The 26557-nt window shown below is 38.4% G+C and overlaps 1 long non-coding RNA gene across 1 annotated transcript in view; it reads right to left on the bottom strand.

The window, feature by feature from the left end:
• Positions 1–17325: 17325 nt before the first annotated feature.
• The window catches only part of LOC108522404 (uncharacterized), a 14169-nt gene continuing 4937 nt past the window's right edge, over positions 17326–26557 (bottom strand). The window contains exons 3-5 of the long non-coding RNA XR_001883453.1: positions 23080–23591; positions 22366–22485; positions 17326–17461 (exon numbers count right to left, since the gene is read on the bottom strand). This is a non-coding gene — a long non-coding RNA (uncharacterized LOC108522404). The remainder of the gene's footprint in view (positions 17462–22365; positions 22486–23079; positions 23592–26557) is intronic.

Raw genomic sequence — 26557 nt, 5'->3', positions numbered from 1 at the left:
AGTGAATCCATAAATATTTGATATTGATGTCAGGATGAACAAATAAAACAATGCAACCGAATAGAGAGCCCATGAACACACACAGGTATTTTTAGAAACCTGACATGTACCAGATGTGATGTTACAAATTAGTGTGGAAAGAGTGGTCTTTCAATCAGCAGTTCCGAGGCTATTGAATTTCCATATGGGAAAATAAACAAAATTCAAATTTCTGTAAGACAAGAAAAAAAATGATCCACTAAGAACAAACTGAACAAGTTGCAAAATATAACAAAGGATAATTATCTTAAGTGTATAGGGAGCTCTTAAAATGAATAAATATATTAAACCAAATCGAAGGGCTAAATCCACGAAAAACAATTGTTAAAGTTAGAGAAATAGTGAGCCTATTTTCTTTTTTTTTTTTTTTTTTTTTTTTATTCCTTCTTAAAAAGAAAAAAAAAAAAAAAAAAACGGGATACATGTGCGGAATGTGCAGGTTTGTTACACAGGTATGCGTGTGCCATGGTGGTTTACTGCACCTGCTGACCCATCCTCTAAGTTCCCTCCCCTCACTCCCCACCCCCAACAGGCCCTGGTGTGTGTTGTTCCCCTCTCTGTGTCCATGTGTTCTTGTTGTTCAGCTCCCACTTATGAGTGAGAACATGCGGTGTTTGGTTTTCTGTTCTGTGTTAGTTTTGCTGAGGATGATGAAGAGCCTATTTTCATTTAAAAAATCAAAATGTATTTTAAAGTACTCAAATCCATTAAGAATGTTTAAAACTAATTTTAAATTAACAAAATACTTTATTCCCTATCAAAATGAAAAAAATTGAAAGACTGATTTTTAAAAAAAATCCATAATCTGTGTTCCAGAACTGATTTCTCCATACAGTAAGGGCAACTTTACAGCCAAACGTATTTTCCATACTTGGCAGAAGTGTAAATTGGCACAACCTTTTTGGATTGAGTTATACTTACAGAAATTTAAGTATGCCTTCTTTGACCAAAATATTCAAAAAGTTATCCTAAAGAAAGCAGAAAAAGTGTAAAGGGTCATATGTAGCCCATTTAAGTGAAGAAATGGAGAATTCTTTGATAACCAAAAAAGCTAGTTCATAGAAGTTCCATATAGTATGATGTATTTTCCATAAAACAAAAAAATTGTATGTATTTGAATGACTTAAAATTTTCTGGAAGTAACATGCAGAAGTGAGTATTTCTCCATGCTGAAGTTATGAAGTTCTGTTTTCTTGTTTATATTGTGCTGTGCTTTCTTAATTTTGCAGTATTACTCATATATTAGGATAAATCATTTTCAAAAAAATAAGCAAAGCAGACATGCACTTGGGGTTTTTACAAAATATTTTATTGACATGTATTATTTTTAATGTATTATCTCCCATCCTAGGAAATAATTTTGTGCCCTATCCTAGGATGGGCTTAACTATAAGAATGTTGCAAATAAGGGAAAAGTGAGTAGTATATACCACCGCTCTCTCTATTTTGCCAACTAGCTCAGCTACCCCTGGAGTCCTTCATGTGCATGTTCCCACTGGATGCACCTCCCACATGAAGTTTCTTGGTCTCTAAACCAATAAGTCTCTGCGAGTCCATATCCCTACACCACACACACACACACACACACACACACACACACACACACACACTCGTATGATGACTCCTGAATCATACTGTGGATTAAAGTTGCTTATTTACATGTCATCTTCCTGGTAGACTGTAAAACCCCACAGAATAAGAGAAATGCAACATTCTTTTTATATCTTCCAGAAACAATTAACAAAATACTCTGCATATATTGATGTAAATTACTTATTTGTTGACTAAATATTGCAAGGACTTCATAGGTTTAACCTGGACTAATTCGTGGTTACGTTTTTTCTTTTTTTTTGAGATGGAGTTTCGCTCTGTTGCCCAAGCTGGAATGCAATGGCGCCATCTTGGCTGACCACAACCTCTGCCTCCGGGGTTCAAGCAATTCTCCTGCCTCAGCCTCCCGAGTAGCTGGGATTAAAGTCATGTGCCACCATGCTCAGCTAATGTTGTATTTTTAGTGGAGACAGGGTTTCTCCATGTTGGTCAGGCTGGTCTCGAACTCTCGACCTCAGGTAATCCACCCACCTCGGCCCCCCAAAGTGCTGGGATTACAGGCGTGAGCCACCACACCTGGCCGGTTACTTTTTATAACTTGAAAATAAGTAATTTTTGAAGAAATCGAAGTCCTTTTTATTTAAAAAATAAGTAATTACACAAATAATGAATGACATTGGGTTCAACTACAATTGTATTTGAGAAGATTACATTTAATTGATGGATAAGTGATCTATAGTGATTTATGATTGGAAATATAAGGGACACCTTTTTTCATATTTTTATCTGTGCCATAGAAGCCAAAAATGTTCTTTCATAAAACATACTTTGAGGCCTCTGTTAGAGACAGACAATAAGAATGGATGAAACAGGATCTACTCCAATACATCAATTTCTTAGTTATCATGAAGTATTTTACTTGCTGGATAAAAAGAGATTGATGTATAAACTAAGTTGATAATAACAGCTACCATTTACTAAAAACCTGCCACGCTGAGTGTCTTGTGTTCATTCTCTCCAACCCCATGAAAAGCCTTGTATAGTGAGGGAAGGAGCAGATATTCTAACTAAGCTCTATTAACTTAAAACCAAAACTCTCAACCAATAGATCCACTTTTTTACAGATAAACTAAAAGCAGTTTAGTAGCGATTTCAGCAATGTAGTCAAAGTTTCTGGTGCTATGTCTTCAAATTTTCATGGATCATAACACATCTGCAGTACAGTTGTGATCAAATTATTATATCCACTGCATTTACCAAAAATAAAATGATACATAAAAAGTCCTCAGGAAAACTATTCTCCTGAAATATCTTTATAGTGATGCCTGGGGGGAAAAATCTCATTTAGCTTAAGTGCTGTTTGTAATTAGCATGGCATTACCTTTTATGTCTAAAAATAGAATTATAATCATCATTTTAACACTATATATACATTGATCTAGCTTTTATATTTTATTTGGATGAAAATAGAATAGCAAAAAAGTCCATGTTTTCTTAAAAATGCTTATGATGAAAGCTGAATGTATTATCACATATCTAGCTTATAAAACTAGCTACCCAATAGTGTATAATGAAATATTGTTCCTTTGTTTAACAATTGCTTTTTGTCTATGGGCACAGGTCACGGATGAAACTATAGGAAAGCAATGCAGTGCAACTGCTATTTCAGTCTTGCCTGTGCCCGGGTGTAATTAACAAATGGATCGTATGTAAACAGTTACATACTTCATAGCACAATTCCAAACTCACATCTCACATTTTAGAGACCTACCGTTAGAAAAGCTCTTTCTTTTGTCTAATATTTCCTTTAGATTTTATTATGCTGCTTCAGAAACACTGTAAGCTTCACAGGAAAAGGATTATTTTGCAAAGTTGCAGATCCAACACATTGCTTTGGTTTTACATACAAAGTAAGTACAGGAAAATTTCGCATGCAAATAAAGAGGTTCAATAAAATATCACACAGGCATCTTCTATTCATTTTCAGCCAGTACTTTGTAATTTGAGTGACACGTTCTAGCGGGCAATGCACTATGTGGCAAGAGTGTAGATTCAGGAACTAGACCATCTGGATACCATGCAGCTTCCTGACAGGCACACTGGTCTCCAAGACTGCATTATGGGTGACTGTAATAAACCTACTCAGATATTTGAATAGCTTTTCTATTGTTTGATAGAGAAAAAAGAATGGCTGGACATAACACCAGTTTTTTATTACCAAAGCTACAATTCTTTGTTTTGGGTTTTCTTGAGACAGGGCCTCACTCTGTCACCAGCTGGAGTGCAGTGGCACAATCCCAGCTCACTGCAGCCTCAACCTCCAGGGCTCAAGGGATCCTCCCACCTCAGCCTCCTGAGTAGCTGGGACTACAGATGTGCACCACCATGCCCAGGTAATTTTTAAATTTTTTTTGTAGAGATAGAGTCTCACTATGTTGCTCAGGCCGCTCTCACACTTGGGTTCAAGCAGTCTCCCTCTTTGGCCCCTCAAAGTGCTGGGACTACAGATGTGAGCCCATCATGCCCGGCCCAAAGAATTACAAATCTTAACCTTTATCCAAAGTCTAATGAATTTGATATAATGCTTTATTGGGGATAAAAGAATTAATTTTAGCTAATTATCTCAAAAAGGACTTTTATGTAAAGATTCTGTCCTTGCATATATTTTCTGGACATAAGCGAGGACGTCATTTCTGTCTGATTTGGTTACAAAGTGCACAGGCACCGCTTCATTCTGCTAATCAGGCTTTAATGTGTCGTGTTACGTTGCTCTCAAATTGTGAACATACGGTAGTTTATAAATAAACGTCTCAAGGACTTAGATAGTTTCTGAAGATTACGGAGCTGGAAGAGCTACTCAGAGAAACTGAAATACCTTCTAAACTGCATTTTCAAGTTTCTTCTTAAATCTTCAAACTGGATGATTAGAGAGAAAGCATGAGTAGATCTGCTTCTTGCCTTTGGGGATTGAGAGAGGGTTGGCATCTTTAATAAGCCTCTTGAAATATACAGATTGATTTAATAGATGTTACAATCTAGAGAGAATTATGATGTCAAATGCTTTTTATGAAATGCAGTGTATATAATAGAGAATACGATATTGTTTCCTGAACTTCTTTCCTACATGCTACGATATTCAAAGAGTAATTCAGCATGGCCTCCAGCCCTGCCGCTCATCCATGTTGCGTTTTGGACTCAAGGACTCCAACCTGCAGTGGCCAGCAGGAGATACAGTAATTGTGATCTCGCGCTTGGAAGATGTGATGATAATTACCGCAGAAGTCATAGGAAATGTCTTTTTTACCCTATAGACTGTGAGATTATGCGTATCATTTAGTAGCTTATTCCCTGAATCCTTAAAAATTAATTCAAGTTTACCATCAGATTTTAGGTTTTCCTCCATTTGTAGCTTTGGTTATGACATCAGTTTTGTGAACAAAGTAAACTCAATACATTATAAAATGCTGAAGTAACATATTGTTTTCCCTAAGGCTTACCTCTTTTATTTGATTTAAGGGAAATGTTTTACTTTCTGTGGGGCTTAGTGTATTTATGTGGATAAACTCATCCTTCCTGGTTTTTGGGTTTTGTATTCTTTTTTTTTTTTTGAGACGAAGTTTTGCTCTTGTTGCCCAAGCTGGAGTGCAATGGTGCGATCTCGGCTGACTGCAACCTCTGTCTCCTGGGTTCAGTGATTCTCCTGTCCCAGGTTTTTGTATTCTTAAAGGCCAACACATATGTTTGGATGGCCTCATGCTCATCTGTGTACACCATGGCAGAACCCAGTACACTGTTTTGTTTACAACCCCCCAAAATAGTGAAAAAAATGAAACACCACCATTTTTTATCTTGAGCACCTCTTCATTGTTTTTAATGCATTTGGGCGGTGGCAGAAAAGATCATTCACCAAAACCTTGCTAAGCACATTTTCCAGGCAGGGAGAGTATTACTGCTCCGTTTTCCAGTCACACGTGCTCTAGTATCTTTCTTCTAATTTAGGCGTCACTGGCAACAATCAGCTTGTCAGATTTATACAGTAGATGAAAATGGAAAAGATAAAAATCGAGTCCAAGGCTGCTTTTATTCTGAAGTTTAAATGGCAGCTATTATCATTTCATGTAGCCCGTGTGTGAATGATGTCTAGGACTGTACGGTTTCATCATGAGTTTCCATGAGCTTCTTTTCATTTTTACATATTTTATTTTAATCAGTGGAAAATCACGATATTAGAGATTCCACTGGTGCCCTGAAAGACATGCTTTGTGAAATTTTGTTCCAAAACATTATTTCAAAGTAAATAATATATACTTCCCATGATTAGATGCAAATGAGATGACATGAAATATCTTTACAATGCTGTTTACATTCAAATATAAGTTTACTTGTACTTTAAATCCTATAACAAAATTATGTAAATAAACCCAAAGTATAAAGTTAAACTCTTTTCAAAACATGTAGATATAAAAGTCAAATATTGTCTAGTTAATTATCAGAATTAAATTTTAACAGCAAAACTGTGTGGTGTCGATGCCAGGTTATATCATATTAAAAGGGCTCGTTTACCAACAGTGAATTTATTTATTCAACTAAAGCAGGGTTTCTCAACCTCAGTGCTACAGACATTTGGGGCCAGATAATTGTTTGTTATGGAGGATGTCCTATGCACTGAAGGAGGCTTAGTAGCATCCCTGGCCTCTACCCACCAGGTACCTAGACTCTATCTACCCACCAGTTGTGACAAGCAAAGAATGTCTCCAGACATGGCCAAATATCCTCTTGGTGCAAAGTTGCCTCCAGTTGAAAATCACTGATATAAAACATACTTGAGAGTCTCAAGTGCCTGGCACTGTGTTTGGGGCTAAGGATGCAGAGATAATTAAGATCCAGTTCTTTAAACCTCAGATCGAGATGTGGAGACATGTAAACATCAATGCAAGTAATAATAAAGGAATGCTCAAAGAACTGTGCCCTGATTTACTCAACATATTTCCAAACGAACAATCCTATGTACCTCATTTGAAAGGCCCATTCAAGAGAAAACTCTTTCTCATCCATCTATTATATTTCTTATCCAAACATATATTTTCTAGTTAACATACTTCTTCAGACCTTATCCTTGCCAAAGGCACAGTTCCGTAGACTTTCTGATAGCAGAGTGCAATTCAGTATTTCTGGTCACAGTTTAATATAACTCTTCCAGCTTATTGACTTGTCAGTCAATCTTGCTTCTCTATAAGCAAACACCCAAAACACTGTCAGGTATTTGTCAGTTCAGGTGAACTAAGACCATTCAGCTTAGGTCAAAACTCTCAGTGAGCTCTCTCCGTCTATGTGACTCTAAAATGCATGAAGTTACTTCCATATCTCAGATATTTCCTTGTAAAATACCTCAAAATCATTCCTATTCCTCTCCTAAAAAATTGCTGGATAGGCATATGATAATGTTTTATTTATGTTTTATTTTGTAATAATATATTTCTAAAAGGTTCTAAAGAGTATATTCATATCTTCCTATCGGTTAAATAGAGAAAGCGAAGAGAAGATCCTCAGAGTGGATTCCAGGTGAGATTTGCTGCTTTAATGTCAGTCGCTGTCAGAGGCAAAAATCAACAGAGGTTTTTTTTCTTTTAGTTCAAAATTCTAATAAAATTGTGTAAGAAGCCTTTATTTTATTTTATTTTATTTTTTGACATGGAGTCTTGCTGTTTTTGCCCAGGCTAGAGTGCAATAGAGCAATCTCTGCTCACTGCAACCTCTGCCTCCTGCCTCCTAGGTTCAAGCAATTCTCCTGCCTCAGCCTCCCAAGAAGCCTTTAATTTTATATTCTTTTTTTTTTTTTTTTTTTTTTTTTGAGACGGAGGTTTGTTCTTGTTGCCCAGGCTGGAGTGCAGTGGCATGATCCCTGCTCACTGCAACCTCCACCTCCCAAGTTCAAGTGATTCTTGGGCCTCAGCCCCCTGAGTAGCTGGGATTACAAACGCCCCCCACCAACCAGATACTTTTTGTATTTTTAGTAGAGACAGGGTTTCACCATGTTGCCCAAGCAAACTCCTGACCTCAGGTGATCCTCCCCGCCTCAGCCTCCCAAAGTGCTGGGATTACATGTGTGAGCCACTGCGCCCGGCCTTATTTTTATATTCTTTACATCAAGGAGAAAACTACCAAATGAAAGCCAACTTTAATACCATTAACTCTTTAACTGAGATGTTGTTATTTGAAAATATTATGCCAGAATTATTTTTGAACATTTATCGGACATTCTGCTAAGAATTTTGCTTAGATTACTTCATCTAGTCCTCAGAATAACAATTTATCATTATTATCATTTTACATGTAAGGAAACTGAGACTTAGTTAAATAATTTATTCAAGATCATATAGCTGGTTAATAGAGGAAGTTAAATTTGAACCTTCCTACTCTGAGCTATTCTTCGTGAGGCAATGGGTAGATTTGCTGGCAATATGTTATCTAAAGACAACTTAAATGGGATAGCACACTCTTTCCTCTTCGACCGCTTCTCTAGAGATAGCTTGTGGTATTATAAGGAAATTCTGAACTCGATTTCTTTATAGGGGCAACTCAGTAGTTCCAAACAACAGCTCACTAGGCTTTACTCAAGGGGGTTCACGTTGTTATTGTTGTTATTATTATTATTATTATTTTGAGACAAAGTTTGGAGTCTCACTCTTGTCGCCTGGGCTGCGTGCAGTGGTGCAATCTCGGCTCACCGCAACCTCCGCCTCCTAAATTCAAGAGGTTCTGCTGCCTCAGCCTCCCGAGTAGCTGGGACCACAGGCGCCGCCACCACGCCCAGGTAATTTTTTGTATCTTTAGTAGAGACGGGGTTTCACCATGTTGGTCAGGCTGGTCTCAAACTCCTGACCTCGTGATCCGCCTGCCTAAGCCTCCCAAAGTGCTGGGATGACAGGTGTGAGCCACCGCATCTGGCCCACATTATTTTTTAAGTTGTCCCAGCTTAGTATCATTCTTTGGTTAATATTTTAACTCTTGTGAAAGGGGTTATTGTATGTTACTATTCAACATTGACTAAAGTCTCTATTCAAAGTAATGAAACAAGAAAACAATTAGAAAGGAAATACAGAATAGTGAGTTTTCTCTGCAGGAAGCAATTGGTATTAACTGTGAAGAGAGAAGAAGGAAACAAACTTCTGTAGTCTTGGAAACATTTGAATATGTGTTGAGGCTACATGGATATACAGAGTACACACACACACAGACACACACACACAGACACAAACACATAAAATCATTGAGTTGCATACTTAAGACTTGAGTATTTTGTTGCACGTTTGCTCTCCTATAATTAAAAATAATAATAATAATAATAATAATAATAATGCCAGATTTCTTCCTAAACCTGCATCGTATGAGCCACTCAGGACCGTATTTTATTGTAGAATCATAAACCATATTGAAATATTTATATCCCTATTTATTTTATTTTATTTATTTTATTTTTTATGTTTTGAGACTGCGTCTTGTTCTGCCACCCAGGCTGGAGTGCAATGGAACGATCTCAGCTCACTGCAACCTCCTCCTTCTGGGTCCATGGGATTCTCGTGCCTCATCCTCTCAAGTAGGTGGTATTACAGGTGCACCCTCATGCCCGGCTAATTTTTGTATTTTTAGTAAAGACAGTGTTTTGCCATATTGGCCAGGCTGATCTCGAACTCCTGACATCAGGTGATCCACCTGCCTTGGCCTCCCAAAGTGCTGAGATTACAGGCATTAGCCACCGCGCCCAGCCTATATCCCCTATTGCTATCCATTTCATCGCCTGATGGGAAATCAGCCAAGAAGAGTGTGAAAGTGTTGATCACTTTTATTGGCATTACTGACTTTACCTCTCTGAGGAGGAGTCAGCTATGGATCAAACTGTCTTATCTCAGTGCATATTCTAAATACAGAGCTCATGCAACATACGTACTTTTATTACAACTGCAAGAACCTGAAGAAGTAGGAACAGGCAATTTAAATGTGGAATAATAAGCTTAATGCAAATTATGATTTTTAACTTACCTTTTAAAAAACATCTGAATTTTTTTTTAATTTTTTAAATTTTTAATTTTTGTGGATACATAGTATATATTTACGGGGTAGATGAAATGTTTTGATACAGGCATGGAAGGTGAAATAATCACATCATAGAGAATGGGGTGTCCATCCCCTCAAGCATCTAGCCTTTGTTCTACAAAGAATCCAATTTTACTCTTGTGGTATTTATTTAATTAATTTATTTTTTATTTTTTGAGATGGAGTTTCACTGTGTTGCCCAGGCTGAAGCCCAATGGTGCAATCTCGGCTCACTGCAACCTCCACCTCCTGGGCTCAAACAATTCTCCTGCCTCAGCCTCCCAAGTAGCTGTGATTACAGGCGCCCGCTACGATGCTTGGCTAATTTTTTGTATCTTTAGTAGAGAGTTTCACCATGTTGGCCGGGCTAGTCTAGAACTCCTGACCTCAGGTGATCCACCTGCCTCGGCCTCCAAAGTGCTGGGATTACAGACGTGAGCCACTGCACCCGGCCACTCTTGTAGTTACTTTTAAATGTACAATTAAATCATTGTTGACTATAGTCACCCTGTTGTGCTATCAAATAGTAGGTATTATTTATTCTATTATTTTTGTACCCATTAACCATCCCCACCTCCACCCTAGGAATTTATTTTATATGTGGTAAATGATCAGCAGGATTAGTAAATATTATAATATTAGAGATATACATTCAATTTATTAGCAATAAAAAGAAAATTAAATTGTTTAACAATATAATTTACAGTCGATAATGAAAATATTATGACCAAAATAAAATAAAACATTTTTTCTAAGGCAGATAATTTTAAAACACAATTTATGAAAGAATACAAACTAGAAATAAATTTAACAAATTGTATGTACAACCTTCTAGGGGAGGTAATACCTTTTCTTCCAATCTTAGTTTCATGGCTGAAACCCCTATACCAAAAAACATATTAACAAGAGAAAAGCTTTCAAATGTATTTAATATAAGTTTTACATAACACAGATGCCTTCAGAAATGAAAGTCCAAAGAAACAGAGAAAACTGTTTTATGTGAGGCTGAATGAAAAAGTAGATCGTTGTGAAGAAGTACAATCGGCCGAAAGGGGTGTGATCTAATGGTAATAAACTGAGGGGAATGTAGCAAGGTCTGTTTGTTCAGATTCTTCTCTGTGTCCTTGCGTCTTTAGAGATAAAGATGTTTCTTTCCTCCAGGTATAGAGAAGGTAGTAGTCTAAGCTTATGTTGTTCAAAATGTGGCCTGTGACCAGCCCCAGCAGCAGCAGCATCCAAGAGCGTGCTGGATTATGACGTGGAGAACACCAGGACCCACCCAAGCCTACAAAACTAGAACCTATAATCTTAGCAAGACTGCAAATGATTGACATACATTAATTCTATGAGAAGGGGAGGGGAGCAGAAGGAAGGGAAGGAAGAAAGGGAATGAGGGAAGGAAAAGGGGAGGGAGAAAAGGAGAGAGGAAGAAAGAAAAAGAGAAAGAAAAAGAAAATCATAAATATAATCCAGGCTGGACACAGTGACTCATGCCTGTAATCCCAGCACTTTGGGAAGTGAAGGCGGGAGGATCACTTGAGGCCAGGAGTTCGAAACCAGCCTGGGCAAAAGGAGAGAGACCTCATCTCTATAAAATTTGTTTAAAAATTTAGACAGGCAGCACGGTGGCTCACTCCTGTAATCCCAGCACCTTGGGAGGCCGAGGTGGGCGGATCACGAGGTCAGGAGATCAAGACCATCCTGGCTAACATGGTGAAACTTCATCTCTACTAAAAATACAAAAAGTTAGCCAGGCGTGGTGGCGGGTGCCTGTAATCGAAGCTACTCAGGAGGCTGAGGCAGGAGAATGGAGTGAACCTGGGAGGCGGAGGTTGCTGTGAGCCGAGATTGCACCACTGTACTCCAGCCTGGGAGACAGAGTGAGACTCCGTCTCAAAAAAAAAAAAAAAAAAAATTTTAGACGGGCATGCCTGTACTCCCAGCTAATTGGAAAGCTAAGGCATCACTTGAGCCCAGAAGTTTGAGGCTGCAGTGAGCCAAGACTGCGCCACTGCACTCCAGCCTGGGCCACAGAGTGAGACTGTCTCTTTTAAAAGTAAAATAAAATAGAAATAAATAAATAAAATCCAAAACTGCTTACTCTCCAAGGCCACAAGGGTCAGGAGAGAACTCTCTTGAGTAGACCCCATGGAAATATCTGTAGGGGCAAGCAAGCCTTCCTTACAATCTGAACTGTAGCTATAACCCATTCAGTACAGGAGGTAGGAGGGGGCTCCAGGCTTACCTGCATTGCCCTGAATCTGATAATCCAGGACAGGTACTCATTCACCAGGTCACCATCTAGATAGTTTTGGTTAATGGAAATACGTTGTGTATTTGGAATTACTAGGCTAACCAGCATTCCTGGTTATTTTTCAGATCACTGGAGAATCATTTCTAGGACGCTTCCATACTGTAACTCCTTGGCGCACTGTGTTTGCATTTTATCAATGCAAATAAACTATCAGCCAATAATTGTATCCTTCGTATGCCTCGTCCCTTTTTGAATGGAAAGACCCCTTGTCTATGATGACTGATGTGCCCATTGTCCTTTTATAAGCACCAAATCCTGTCCTGGGACTTCTTACTCACTTTACAGCAGGTATATTTCTTGAATACATTACCTGCTAAATTGAATGTATGAAATAAAAATTACGACATCAGAAAAAAAAATTTACTGGAAAGGGGACTGTAAAATAAGAATTTACAAACACCTACTATCAAGAGAAAAATTTTAAGGTAGAATATTAATAAATTGACAGTTTATTTGTAAATTTTGTACTTCATTTTTACAAATAGATCTGGTAATAACCATTAGTATTTAATGTTTACAGAAAATTAGTTCTTCATACTTGAAGATTTATGAAGTACAACTTTTTGTAAACGTGGAAAATTTTAAAATGTCATTGAAATTAACCTGTAGAATAATATGAATTAAATAAATGCTATTGCTGTACCTCAGACTTTAAAAAATCAAAAGCACTTTCTAGATTAATCTGAGTAATCACAGACCACTTAAAGTAACCAGGAATATAAAGTGGAACAACCAACCTCAGTTCCCTGCCTCCGAAGGTTTGGACGTATTTTAGTTCATCTCACGCTGCTACAACGAAATTCCACACACTAGGTAATTTATAATCAGCACAAATTTATTTGGCTCAAAGTTTGGAGTCTGGGAAGTCCACAATTGAGAAAATGCATCTGCATCTGGTGAGGGACTTCTGTTGTGTCATAACCTGGCAGAAAGCATCATGTGGCAGAGAGAAAAGGAGGCCACGCTCATCCTTTTACATGGAACTAACTCCTGAAACAGTGGCATCCATCCATTCATGAGAGGGAAGCCCTCATGACCTAAGCATCTCGTAGTGGTCCCACTTTTCCACACTACCGCACTGAAGACGTTTCTAACCCATGAACCTTGGATGACGAACTTAAACCCTAGCAACACCCTAGCTGATTCACAGATATTTATGCTAAAGCCTAGTTGATACAGTTTGGTATTTGTTCCCTCAAAATCCCACGTTGAAATGTGATCCCCAATGTTGGAGGTGGGGTCTAGTGGGAGGTATTTGGTTCGTGGGAGTGGATTCCTCAGAATGGCGTGATGCCCTCCCTGTAGTAATGAGTTTACACAAGAGCTGGTTGCTCGAAACATCCTGACATCTCTCTTGCTTCCTCCCTCACCATGTGACACATCTGCTCCTCCTTCGCCTTCCACCATGAGCGGAAGCCTCCTGAAGCCTCACCAGAAGCTGAGCAGATGCTGGGGTCGTGCTTGTACAGCCCACAGAACTGTGAGTCAAATAAACTTCTTTTCTTTAAACATTACCCAGCCTCAGGTATTCCTGTGTAGGAATGCAAATGGACTAACACACTAGTTATTTTCAGATATTTGGAAGTATTATCATCCTTCATCCAAATACAATTTTTAAAATATTTTAAATGAAAATAATTTAAGAAATGTGGAGCTGGATAGTAAAAGAGAAAAAATATTATCTTAATATAATTTTCATGGGTTTACACATCAAACATTAAGTGGGCAAAGTCTTAAAGTACTTGCACAAAGCTGAAAAACAAGGAAAAAGAAGTTACCTAGTAGATCTAACAGACATGCAGAACTGATCTGTGCAGCAGTTAGTACAAAGTCAATCATACATAGAAAATCAGATAATAGGAGTTTGAAAGCTCGGAGACATTTCCAATTTGGTGTAACAGAATGTTAGCCAGCACGTGCCAATACAGCCTTGCCAGTTACTTATTGCTGACATTCATTCTGATTAACCCATTATTAGCCTGAGCTGAACTGATTACTGTAGTTTACATCTCCCTGGGTTAACCACAGTCCATCCTCATTATTTGCAGATTCCAGATTTACGAATTTGCCTGCTCATTAAAATGTATTTGTAACCCTCAAAACAATACTCCCAAGTGCTTTCCTAGTCATTTATGGACATGCACAGAGAGGGGAATTTGTTTAATTAATTATTTATTTCAGTAGGTTTTGGGGGAACAGGTGGTGTTTGGATACATGAATAAGTTCTTTAATGATGATTTCTGAGATTCTGATGCACCCATCAAGTGAGCAGTGTATACTGTACCCAACGTGTAATCTTTTATCCCTCACCCTCTCCCACCCTTTCCCCAAGTCCCCGGAGTCCGTTGTATCATTCTTAGGTTTTTGCATCCTCATGGTTTAGCTGCCACTTATGAATGAGAACATACAATGTTTTGTTCTCTGTTCCTCAGTTATTTACTTAGAATAATGGTCTCCAATTCCATCCAGGTTCCTACGAATGCCATTATTTTGTTCCTTTCTATGGCTGAATAGTATTCCATGGTATATATTCATACCACAATTTCTTTATCCACTTGTTAATTGATGGGCATTTGTGCTGGTTCCATATTTTTGCCATTGCGAATTGTGCTGCTATAAACATGCATGTGCAAGTATCTTTTTTCCTATAATGACTTATTTTCCTCTAGGTAGATACCCAGTAGTGGGACTGCTGGATCAAATAGTATTTCTACTTTTAGAAATCAGTTCTTTAAGGAATCTCCACACTGTTTTCCATAGTGGTTGTACTAGTTTACATTCCCACCAGTGGTGTAAAAGTGTTCCATTTTCACCACATCCATACCAACATCTGCTTGGTTTTTTTTTTAATTTTTTGATTGTGGCCATTCTTACCGGAGTGATTTTGATTTGTATTGTGATTTTGATTCATATTTCCCTGACAATTAGTGATGTTGAACATTTTTTCATATGTTTGTTGGCCATTTCTGTATCTTCTTTTGAGAATTGTCTATTCGTGTCCTTAGCCCACTTTTTCTTGCTGATTTTGAGTTCCTTGTAGGTTCTGACTATTTGTGCTTTGTTGGACATATAAATGGCAAAGATTTTCTCCCACTCTGTGGGTTGTCTGTTTACTCTTTTGATTATTTTATTTTATTTTATTTTATTTTTTTTGCTCTGCAGAAGCTTTTTAGTTTAATTAAGTCCCATCTATTTATCTTTGTTTTGTTGCATTTGTTTTGGGTTCTTGGTCATGAAGTCTTTGCCTAAGTCAATATCTTGAAGGGTTTTTCTGATATTATCTCCTAGAATTTTTATGGTTTCAGGTCTTAGAGTTAAGTCTCTGATCCATCTTGAAATGATATTTGTATAAGGTGAGAGATGAGGATCTAGTTTTACTATTCTACATGTGGTTTGCCAATTATCCAAGCATCATTTGTTGGATAGGGTGTCTTTTCCTCACTTTATGGTTTTGTTTGCTCTGTCAAAAATCAGCTGGCTATGAGTATTTGGGTTGACTTCTGGGTTCTCTATTCTGTTCCATTGGTCTATGTGCCTATTTTTATGTCAGTATCATGCTGTTTTGGTGACTGTGGCTTTATAGTATGGTTTAGAAGTAGGGTAATGTGATGCTTCCAGATTTGTTCTTTTTGTGTGGTCTTGCTTTGGCTATGCGGGCTATTTTTTTTGTTCTGTATGAATTTTAGGATTGTTTTTTCTTGTTGTATGGAGAATAATGGTGGTATTTTGATGGGAATTGCATTGAATTTGTAGATTGCTTTTGGAAGTATGTTAATTTTCACAATACTGATTCTACTCATCCATGTGCATGGAATGTGTTTCCATTTGTTTGTGTTGTCTATGGTTTCTTTCAGCAGTGTTTTGTAGTTTTCCTTGTAGAAGTCTTTCACCTCCTTTTTAAAGTATGTTCCTAAGTATTTTATTTTATTTTATTTTTTGAAGCTGTTTTAAAAGGAGATCGGCTCTTGATTTGATGCTCAACTTGTCACTGTTGGTGTATAGTAGAGCTACTGATTTGTGTACATAATTGAGAGAGGAAAATTTTGAGTCCCCTTATGCACAGGTCCTCAGCCAACGTCAACAGTCGGCCTCTGCTTTCTTGTTTTAGTTTCATTCGGAGCTGACCAGAGGATGGAGCTGGGTGGGGCAGTGCAGCCTAGTGCAAGAAGCTCCAGCCCTGTGCCTGTCTGACACGGGTCGGTGGAACTGCCTCAGGCAAATCACACTTTTGAACCTTGTTTTCTCTTTTCTAAAACAGAATTTTAGAAATTCTCAAAAATATGAAAAGAAAATGGAATCTAGTCATCTTTACGATTTATGATCATGTCATCTGTGTCAAGATATGTGGATATGTGGCTATATCTCTATCTGCATCTGTATCTATCAGCATTTCCCCGAGAAGCAATGACACCATGTTTGTTAATTCAGTATTGGCAGTAACTATATAGAACATAACTACAGTAAATGACAAGAATCAACTATATATAAATATATTTATTATATGTCCTCTTAATTTAATTTTGTAGTGTAATTACTTATATATTACATAGATTTATCTTACTTGATTTTAAATTTTTTCATATAAGCTACAGTCAAACTTCACTTAAGGATGGAGATTCATTCTAAGAAATGCATCATTAGGCAACTTCACCATTGTGCAAACATCATAGAGTGTACTATGCAAACCTCGATGGAATAGCATACTACACACCTGGGCTATCTAGTACAAGCTGTTGCTTACAGCTTGTGACTGTACTGAATACTGTAGGCAATTGTAACATGGTGGTATTTGTGTATCTAAACATATGTCAACATAGAAAAGGTGCAGTAAAAATATGATATAAAAGATCAAAAGTGGTCCACCTGCATAGGGCACTTACCATGAATGAAGCTTGTAAGACTGAAAGATGCTCTTAGTGAGTTGGTGACCAGTGAATGAATGTGAAGGCCTAAGATGTTACTGTGCACTACGGTAGACTTTATAAGCACTGTACACTTAGAGTACACTAAATTTATTGTTAAAATTTCTTCCTTCAAAAATAGATTCACCTTGGTTTACTGTATCTTTTTTACTTATAAACTTAATTTTTTGACTCTTCTGTAATAACACTTAGCTTAAAACACAAACATATTGTTCAGCTGTACAAAAATATTTTCTATCTTTATATCATTATTCTATAAGCTTTTGTCTATGTTCAAACTTTTTTTTTTTACTTTTACAATTAAAAAAGAAAACTAAGACATATGCACACACATTAGCCTAGGCCTACATGAGGTCAGGATCATCAACATCACTGTCTTCCACATCCACATCTTGTCCCACTGGAAGGTCTTCAGGGGAAGTAACATGCATGAAGCTGTCACCTCCTGTGGTAACATGCCTTCTTCTGCGTACCTCCTGAAGGATCTGCCCGAGGCTGTTTCACAGCTCACTCTTTCTAATAGCAGTAGAAGGAGTACATTCTGAAATGACAATGAAAAGTTTAACACAGTAAAATACACAAGCCAGTAACTCAGTCTTGTGTACATGTTTGTGCTTGCTCGCCTTTTATATGACTGGGAGCACAGTAGGTCTGTTTACACCACATCACTACAAACACAGGACTAATGCATCATGCTAAGACCTTATGATGCCTGCGATGTCACTAGGCAACAGAAATTTTTCAGTGCCATTATAATCTTACAGAACCACCATTACATATGTGGTCCATTGATGATCAAAACACGTTACTGGCACATGACTGTATGTATAAGTACAAATTGGATAAAATATATGTAACTTTATTCTATCTAAAATTATTTCCTAAAATAATGCTCTTTCACATTAAAAGTCAATGAATTTTTTTGGTTTTTGTTTTTTGCTAATAATAATTTTTTTACATTTCTAACTTTTAAGTTCAGAGGTACATGTGCAGGATGGCCAGGTTTGTTACATAGGTAAACATGTGTCATTGTGGTTTGTTGTAGAGATTATTTCCTCACCCAGATATTAAGCCTAGTACTCATTAGTTATTTTCCCTGATCCTCTCCCTCCTCCCACCATCTGCCCTCCAATAGGCCCCAGTGCGTGTTGGTCCCTCTTATGTATACATGTGTTCTAATCATTCAACTCCCACTTATAAGTGAGAACATGCAGTGTTTGGTTTTCTGTTCCTGTATTAATTTGCTAAGGATAATGGCCTCTAGCTCCATCCACATCCCTGCAAAGGACATGATCCCCTTCCTTTTTATGACTGCATAATATCCCATGGTGTATATGTACATTTTCTTTATTCAGTATATCGTTGATGGGCATTTAGGTTGATTCCATGTCTTTGCTATTGTGAATAGTGCTGCAATGAACATACACATGCATGTGTCTTTACAATAGAATGGTTTATATTCCTTTGGGTGTATATCCGGTAATGGGATTGCTTGGTCAAATAGTATTTCTCTCTCTAGGTCTTTGAGGAATCACCACAGGGTCTTCCACAATGGTTGAACTAATTTACACTCCCACCAACAGTGTAAAAGCGTTCCTTTTTCTCCACAACCTTGCCAGCATCTGTTGTTTTTTGACTTTTTAATAAAAGTCATTCTGACTGGCAAGAGATGGTATCTCATTGTGGTTTTGATTTGCATTGCTCTAATGATCAGTGAATGCTGAGCTTTTTCTCATATGTCTGTTGGCCACATGTATGTCTTCTTTTGAGAATTGCCTGTTCATCTCCTTTGCCCACTTTTTAATGGAGGTTTTTTTTTCCTTATAAATTTGTTTAATTTCCTTATAGATGCTGAATATTAGACCTTTGTCAGATGCATAGATTGTGAAAACTTTCTCCCATTTTGTAGGTTGTCTGTTTACTCTGTTGATAGTTTCTTTTGCTGTGCAGAAGTTCTTTAATTAGATTCCATTTGTCAATTTTTGCTTTTGTTGTAATTGCTTTTGGTATCTTCATCATAAAATCTTTTCCTGTGCCTATGTCCTGTATGGTATTGCCTGGATTTTCTTCTAGGGTTTTTATTGTTTTGGGTTTTACATTTAAATCTTTAATCCATCTTGAGTTGACCTTTGTATATGGTACCCAGTTTCAATTTTCTGCATATGGCTAGCCAGTTCTCCCAACACCACTTATTAAATAGAGAATCCTTTCCCCACTGCTTGTTTTTGTCAGGCTTGTCAAAGATCAGATGGTTGTAGGTGTGACTTCTTATTTCTGGGCTCTCTACACTGTTCCATTGGTCTATGTGTCTGTTTTTGCACCAGTGCCATGCCATTTGGGTTACTGTAGCACTGTAGTATAGTCAGGTAGCATGATGCCTCCAGCTTTATTATTTTTCCTTAGGATTGCCTTGGTTATTCAAGCTCTTCTTTGGTTCTATATTAATTTTAAAATACATTTTTCTAGTTGTGTGAAGAATGTCAATGGTAGTTTAATAGAAATAGCATTGGAATTAGAAATAAAAATCTATAAATTGCTTTGAGTAGTTTGGCCATTTTCACAATATTGATTTTTCCCTATCCAAGCATGAAATATTTTTCCATTTGTTTGTGTCCTCTATGATTTCTTTAGCAGCAGTTTGTAGTTCTCCTTGAAGAGGTTCTTCACTTCCCTTGTTAGCTGTATTCCTAGGTATTTTATTCTCTTTGTAGCAACTGTAAATGGAAGTTTATTCTTGATTTGGCTCTCTGCATGTCTGACATTGGTGTATAGCAATGCTAGTGATTTTTGCATATTGATTTTGTATCCTGAGACTTTGCTGAAGTTGCTTATCAGTTTAAGAAGCTTTGGGACTGACACAATGGGGTTTTGTAGATACAGAATCATGTCATCTGCAAACAAAGATAATTTGACTTCCTCTCTACCTATTCAAATACCCTTTATTTCTTTCTCTTGTCTGATTGTCCTGGCCAGAACTTCCAATACTATGTTGAATAGGAGGGGTGAGAGCAGGCATCCTTGTCTTGTGCTGGTTTTCAAGGGGGATGCTTTCAGCTTTTGCCCCTCCGGTATGATACTGGCTATGGGTTTGTCATTTATGGCTCTTACTATTTTGAGCTATGTTCCTTCCAATATCTAGTTTATTGAGAGTTTTTAACATGAAAGAATGTTGAATTTTATCAAAGGCATTCTCTGCATCTACTGAGATAATCATGTGGTTTTTGTCTTTAGTTTTGTTTATGTGATGAATGACATTTATTCATTTGTGTATGTTGAACCAACCTCACATCCCAGGGATGAAGCCTACCTGATTGTGATAGATAAGCTTCTTGCTGTGCTGCTGGATTCAGTTTGCCAATATTTTGTTGAGGATTTTTGCATTGATGTTCATCAGGATATTGATCTAAAGTTTTCTTTTTTTGTTGTATCTCTGCCAGGTTTTGGTGTCAAGATGATGCTGGCCTCATAGAATGAGTTAAGGAAGAGTTCCTCCTCTTCACTCTCCCTATTGCTGCTCTCCCATGCTGGCTCAGATACAGTAATGCTGCCATCTCAAGAAGCCCACATAGCAAGGAGCCAATGGCAGCTGCTGGGCAGCCGCCAGCAAGGACCTGAGGTCCTCAGTCTGATAGTCTGTGAGGAACTGAAGCCTGCCAAAATCCCAGTGAGCTTGGAGGTGACCCTCCGATGAGACCCCAGCACCATCGACACTGTGATGGCAGCCTTGTAAGAGACACTGAAGCAGAGGAGGCAGCTAAGTGGTGTCCAGATTTCCAACCATAGAAACCTGAGATAATGAATGTGTCCTGTCTGAAGCCACCAAGGCGTGGTAATTTGTTGCACAGCAATAGATAACTAACATAGGCATCGAGTTGCTGGTGGTGAAGCTAAGTGAATAGAGGAAATTTAATAGCCTTGAAGGCAAAGGCTGGTGAAAAGAGACAAATGGACAGAGTTGAGTCCTCTCTGTATGACAGTCACTGTCGCAGCAAGGGGACAGGACACACCAGCTCCCCAGCCCTTTTCCCCTCTCTCTCTCTCTATCCCTGCTGGGATATCTCCATTTTGTGGTGCACACTTTCTGAGTGCAAGGCTGTGAATCAGTGAAAGGGTAGTGTAAGGAGGCCGAGGTCTCCTTTTAAACAGATATTGGGTCCAGTTTCAGTGCTATTACATGGAAATAGAATTTTGCGTTAAATCCAATTGTGTAAAATCCAGTTGGAATTGTTGGAGCAAAAAGAGAATTTAAAATTGAGAATCAGAAACATGTTTAGTGTTCTTCGTGAATTTAAAATAAGCCTTTTGTACGTTTGTAAGTCCTCATATTTACTTGATTCCAGTTTTGTTTTTCCTCTCTACTCTTTAGTGGAATCAGTTATTTTTCATGTAGGCACCTAGAAGAGCAATGCAGAGTCTTGATCTCCAAAGATATTACACTCTAATAGCTTACTGCAGAAAACATGTGAAATGCTTTTGCTTTCTCTATAAAACAATACTATATTTTTTGGAAATTGATGGTAATGAGGAGTCTATTAGATACTACCACAAGGTCTGAGATTTAAATTGTATTCCTTGTTCTTCCGCTGATTCATTTTGTAACCTTGGTAAACTCAGCCTTTTTGCAGTGTGTGTTTGCTTTCAGAAGTAAAATGTTATGTAAATAGAAAAGGTTTTAGAAAAATTTTCAGTGTACTGTAATGTTTGAATACCTATTTGAAAAAGTTTTATCTTAAGATCTAACCTAAGACCAATAACCATATATATCACAGTAGTTCCGTGCTATAGAACTTATATCACAGTAGTTCCGTGCTACAGAACTTATATCACAGTAGTTCCGTGCTATAGAACTTTGTGTTTTTCTATATTAATAACTATTTCTAGGGGCCCAAGATTAAAAGCTCATTTCTTTTGTTTAAAATTTAGTTACAGCAGTGAAACATGTCCTGTGCAATGTAGAATCGTGAATACTTAGAAATGCTTGCCAATTAGATTTCTTAAAATTGTCTATTTTTCTAAATATTTTTTCCAATTTTACAATAAGTATCTTAATTAGACATCTTAGTATGTTTGTAACTTTTCACTCTATTAGAGCCTTACATTTTTGTACGTGGATACATTAATTCAAGGTATAGTACCACTTGAAATACCTTGAAAGTCTTAAAGCATCACAAAGCTGAACCTTAGAGTCAGTATCTGAACTCCATAGAGATGATCTCTCTGTTTCAGCAGCATCAGCTGCAAGCCTCACTATGGGGGCCTGCAGGAAATGTGGAGGGCAGTGGGGTGCCCCAGCTGGATCCTCATTTCCAGGAGGCACTATCTCTCTGGTAGCTGGGAGTGCTGAGAGAACAGGGCTCTCAGCTGTCAGTCCTCTTTGAGGATTGCTTCAGCTAAAGAATACTGCTTCACCCAAGCCCACAGCTACTGACCAACCACCATACTCACCCCGTGGGGCAAATAGGAAAGGCCATTCCAGGTCCAGAGGTCTTGGTAGATGAGGCTAAGTCCTTCGCTGGATCTTCACTTCAGCTCAACTGTGGGCCAGTCGCTTTCTTCTCTTCCCTCCTGCAGGTGTTAATCCTAAAATTATTTCCTAATAAACACCCTGCTTTACAAATGTTCATCTCAGAGTCTGTTTCCCAAAGAATTTAACTTGCAGCAAACACTAGGATGCTCTTGGGAGGAGAGAGGATTTCCACAAAGAGAGAAAATGATTATTCTTTGCTGTTTCTACCTAGAGAAGGTTTTTTTCCAACCTTTGGTACTATTGATGTTATAAGCGGTATAATTATTTGCCATTAAGGGCTACCCTGTGCATTGTAGGATGTTGAGTCGCATCCCTGGCCTCTACCACTAGACGCTAGTAGCACACGTGCATATGTGAGCACACAAGCATGCACACACACACACAACCCATGTGACAAAAATGTCTCCAGATATTGTCAAACGTCCCCCGAAGGGCAAAATCCTCCATTGAGAATGACTGCCCTGGGGCTAATTCTGGCAATGGGAGAATAACAAGCAATGAAAGAAGCTGGCGTCGCCCAGACGCCAGGGGTAGCAGCTGACAGGACACAGGTAAGTGGAGGCCCAGCACAGGCAGTGAGGAACACCTTCCTCCCCCACCCAGCCCCTGACTGCACCCCCACACCACCTCACCACTGGGTTAGCTGTGAAGAGCTGAGATTCCATAATTTGGAACCAGAGGTCCATCGATCATTTTGGGAGGTGTCATTTTGGGGGGTGCACTATGATGTCTGGAACGTCTTTGATCTTGCTCAATGCATATGGTATTCACTATTTACAGGCTTCTGAAAGGTGTCAAATTCTCTTCAGTCTTTGATGAAAAGCAGGATTCTCCAATTCCACAGAGGAGCTATAGGTTTTAGTTGTTTTCTTTTTCTCTTCAAATTCTTGAAGTGTCAGTGTTCTTAACGGCTTTCCTGATCTGCTTTCAATGTCCTGGGTATGCATTTAAGTAAGATAGACACTTCCTTCACATATAAGCTCTTCAGTTGCAGGGAAGCTAGGGTATGGGAATTCTAGAGAATTTCCTTCACTCTTGAATTCCTCCATTTACATAGAAAAAGCTGGAGTTGGGGGAAATTAGATGTACAATTGCGGCAGAAGGAAGTATCGGAGGTATAAAGGAACCAGCAGAAACAGAGTATCTGCAAGTTGAAACATATTCAAAATACTATCACTAAGTGCTCCAGTTACCACTACTACCATTATTGTCACACGTCATTTCCATCCACATTTTTTTCCTTCTTTTTTCTGTTTTTTAATGGAAGTATGATTGACATATGAAAAAGCAGTATATATTTAATGAATACATCTTGATGAGTTTGGAGATAAGTATATATCTGAAATCATCAACAGAAGCACTGCCATAACCTTACCCATCACCCTCCAAGGTTCCTCCCTCCCTCTCTTTTTGTGTATATAATAAGAACATCTAACGTAAAGTCTACCCTCTTCATAAATGTTTACATGTGTAATATGGTTTGATACCTACATGCACTATGCTGGCACCTTTGTATCACAGTGTTTAGCATTAGCAACACTGTGGGAGAAGAGGCAGAGAAAATACCCATGAAATACAGGTAATATTTAATTTTATGAGACAGTTCCTTCCCATGAAGAATTTATAACTTTCTCAACTCTAATCAAATTCCCTGCCACAGGAGCACGTTCTAATTAGAGCCGTCTGCTCCTAGCAGGATATTCATCCCAGGCCAATGTAGGGTGAAACATTCTAATCCGTTTTAAGTATGTAATTTGTTTCTGCACTAAAATTCTAGGCAAAGAGCAGCTGGATGTCATTGGAGACTTTTCTTACACAATGAGGGCAAGGAAAGTTAAAACAGGAATTCACTGAGTGGAAACCACGGATCTGTAATTAAGAAATATTAATCTAGGACATGCAGTGATAAAAATCAATGACCAGCTGCTCATATCATACTTATTGAAGTAGTTGACCCTAGAAAAACTACTAGCATCTCATTTGCTCACAGGCTTTTCGCGTCTCCTTTTCTTGGATCAAGAGACATGGATTTATTCATCTCTCCACTCATTTATTCATTCACACTACAACCATTGACAATTTTTGAGCGAGGCACTGTGTTTTGTGCTGAAGACAATGCCTACAGATGTAAGTCACTGATCTGGTTTTCAAAAGTTGGTAGACAGTGTAAAATAATTTCAAGAGTGTTTTAAAAGGTCATTTTAAAGCTGATCTTGGGGGCAGAAAAGGAATAATGTGTGCAATAGTCTGGTTTTGTTCCTACCATACACATAGAAACACAACCCACCAATTTCAAATGCAAGTTCATCCCGGAAGCAAACCTCAGAACTACAGTGATGACATATCGATGCCCATATGAACAGCGGAGGCCCAGCACCAAAGGAAAGTTGTCTCTGAACAAGTCATCACAGAAGCACCAAAGGAAAGTCATATCGGTCACTATTGCCAGGAAGACTTTGTCAGCCTTCATTCATCCTTTCTATCACAAGAACCTATACGAACAGACTTAGCCTGTAAACAGTTGACTCTGAGCTCATTTCAGATCAGCCACACATAGGCGAGAGTTATAAATAATGCACGCAGTGAGGCTGCAGAATGGTTTCACTGCATGCAGAATGAATGAGCACACTGCATATGTCTTACCAAGTGTCGATTTACTTTTGTTCACAACTGGATAGTGGCTAAGCACAGACATCTGTATAAATATTCGCCAAGACGAGTCTTCCAACAAACCATACTAATTAGGATGCTGTAAAATAATCACAAACCAAAAGACTGCTGAACAGTTTACAGGTAGGGCATATGTGGGCCCTGAGGACCATGTATATTCTACGTGGCATATACATCATGGATTTAGAACTAATAGAGACCCTATCTTTTTAGTGCCTGAAGTGGCTAAAAAATATCTTCTTAAGTGGCCAAGCATGGTGGCTCATGCCTGTAATCCCAGCACCATGAGAGGCCAAGGTGGGAGGATCCCCTGAGGCCAGGAGTTGGAGAGCAGCCTAGGCAACATAGCAAGACCCCGTCTCTACAAAACAAATAAGAAAATTATCCAGGCATGATGGTGCGTGCCTGTAGTCACAGCTGTTCAGGAAACTGATGCAGGAGGATCACTTCAGCCCAGAAGTTCAGTGCTTCAGTGAGCTATGATCACTTGTTGTATATATAAAATATGTCATATTTTATATTCAAGAACATATATATACATATGTGTGTGTGTGTGTGTGTATATATCTCTTTTAGTTACCTTGATGGGAATCGGTGGTTTATACTTCCCAAAACCCAATAAGATATTTAAGCATATTTTTTCATGCTGAAGTTATTTATTTACTGCCATATCGAGGAAAGTATCATGGAAAAGAAATAAAGAGAAGAGGAGAAATAACTATCTTTAAACTGCCTCCCAAGATTCACAAATAAGCTATACAAAAACTCTAAGCTCCGGCCTAGCAATGTTTTTGGTGTTTGGGGATCTTTTTTCACCAGCTCTACTTTAAGCTTCTATTAAGCTTGTCAAATTGATTTCAGATTTGTTATACGCCTGGCACAGCAGGCACTATTTAAAATGTATGTTCCTGCAGCGAGGTGGGGCAGTGCCATCCAGTCTCAATGTCAGCCGGCTTTGTCCAGCACCTTCAGCCCAGGTACATGCTCATATTAATCTGCCGTCTAACAAAGATCTGGAAAAGCCTAGTATCTTCCCATATTAAAGCCAGATCATTAAAGAAATACCTCTTGAGATTGTATAGAAGGGCAAGAAGATAATAGTTAATTTCTAAACCAAATTAGTTTCATAGAAATTCTGCCTTTGGGAGGTGGAGCAAGATGGCCGAATAGGAACAGCTCCAGTCTCCAACTCCCAGCGCGAGTGACACAGAAGACCGGTGATTTCTGCATTTTCAACTGAGGTACTGGGGTCATCTCACTAGGGAGTGCCGGACAATCGATGCTGGTCAGCTGCTGCAGCCTGACCAGCGAGAGCTGAAGCAGGGCGAGGCATCGCCTCACCTGGAAGCGCAAGGGGGAAGGGAATCCGTTTTCCTAGCCAGGGGAACTGAGACACACAACACCTGGAAAATCGGGTAACTCCCACCCCAATACTGCGCT

Source organism: Rhinopithecus bieti, unplaced genomic scaffold (genome assembly GCF_001698545.2).
Source record: "Rhinopithecus bieti isolate Rb0 unplaced genomic scaffold, ASM169854v2 scaffold_56174, whole genome shotgun sequence".
NCBI classification, from domain to species: Eukaryota; Metazoa; Chordata; class Mammalia; order Primates; family Cercopithecidae; genus Rhinopithecus; species Rhinopithecus bieti.
The sequence above is the reverse complement of the archived record's forward strand: the minus strand, read 5'-3'. Positions and strand labels throughout refer to the sequence as shown.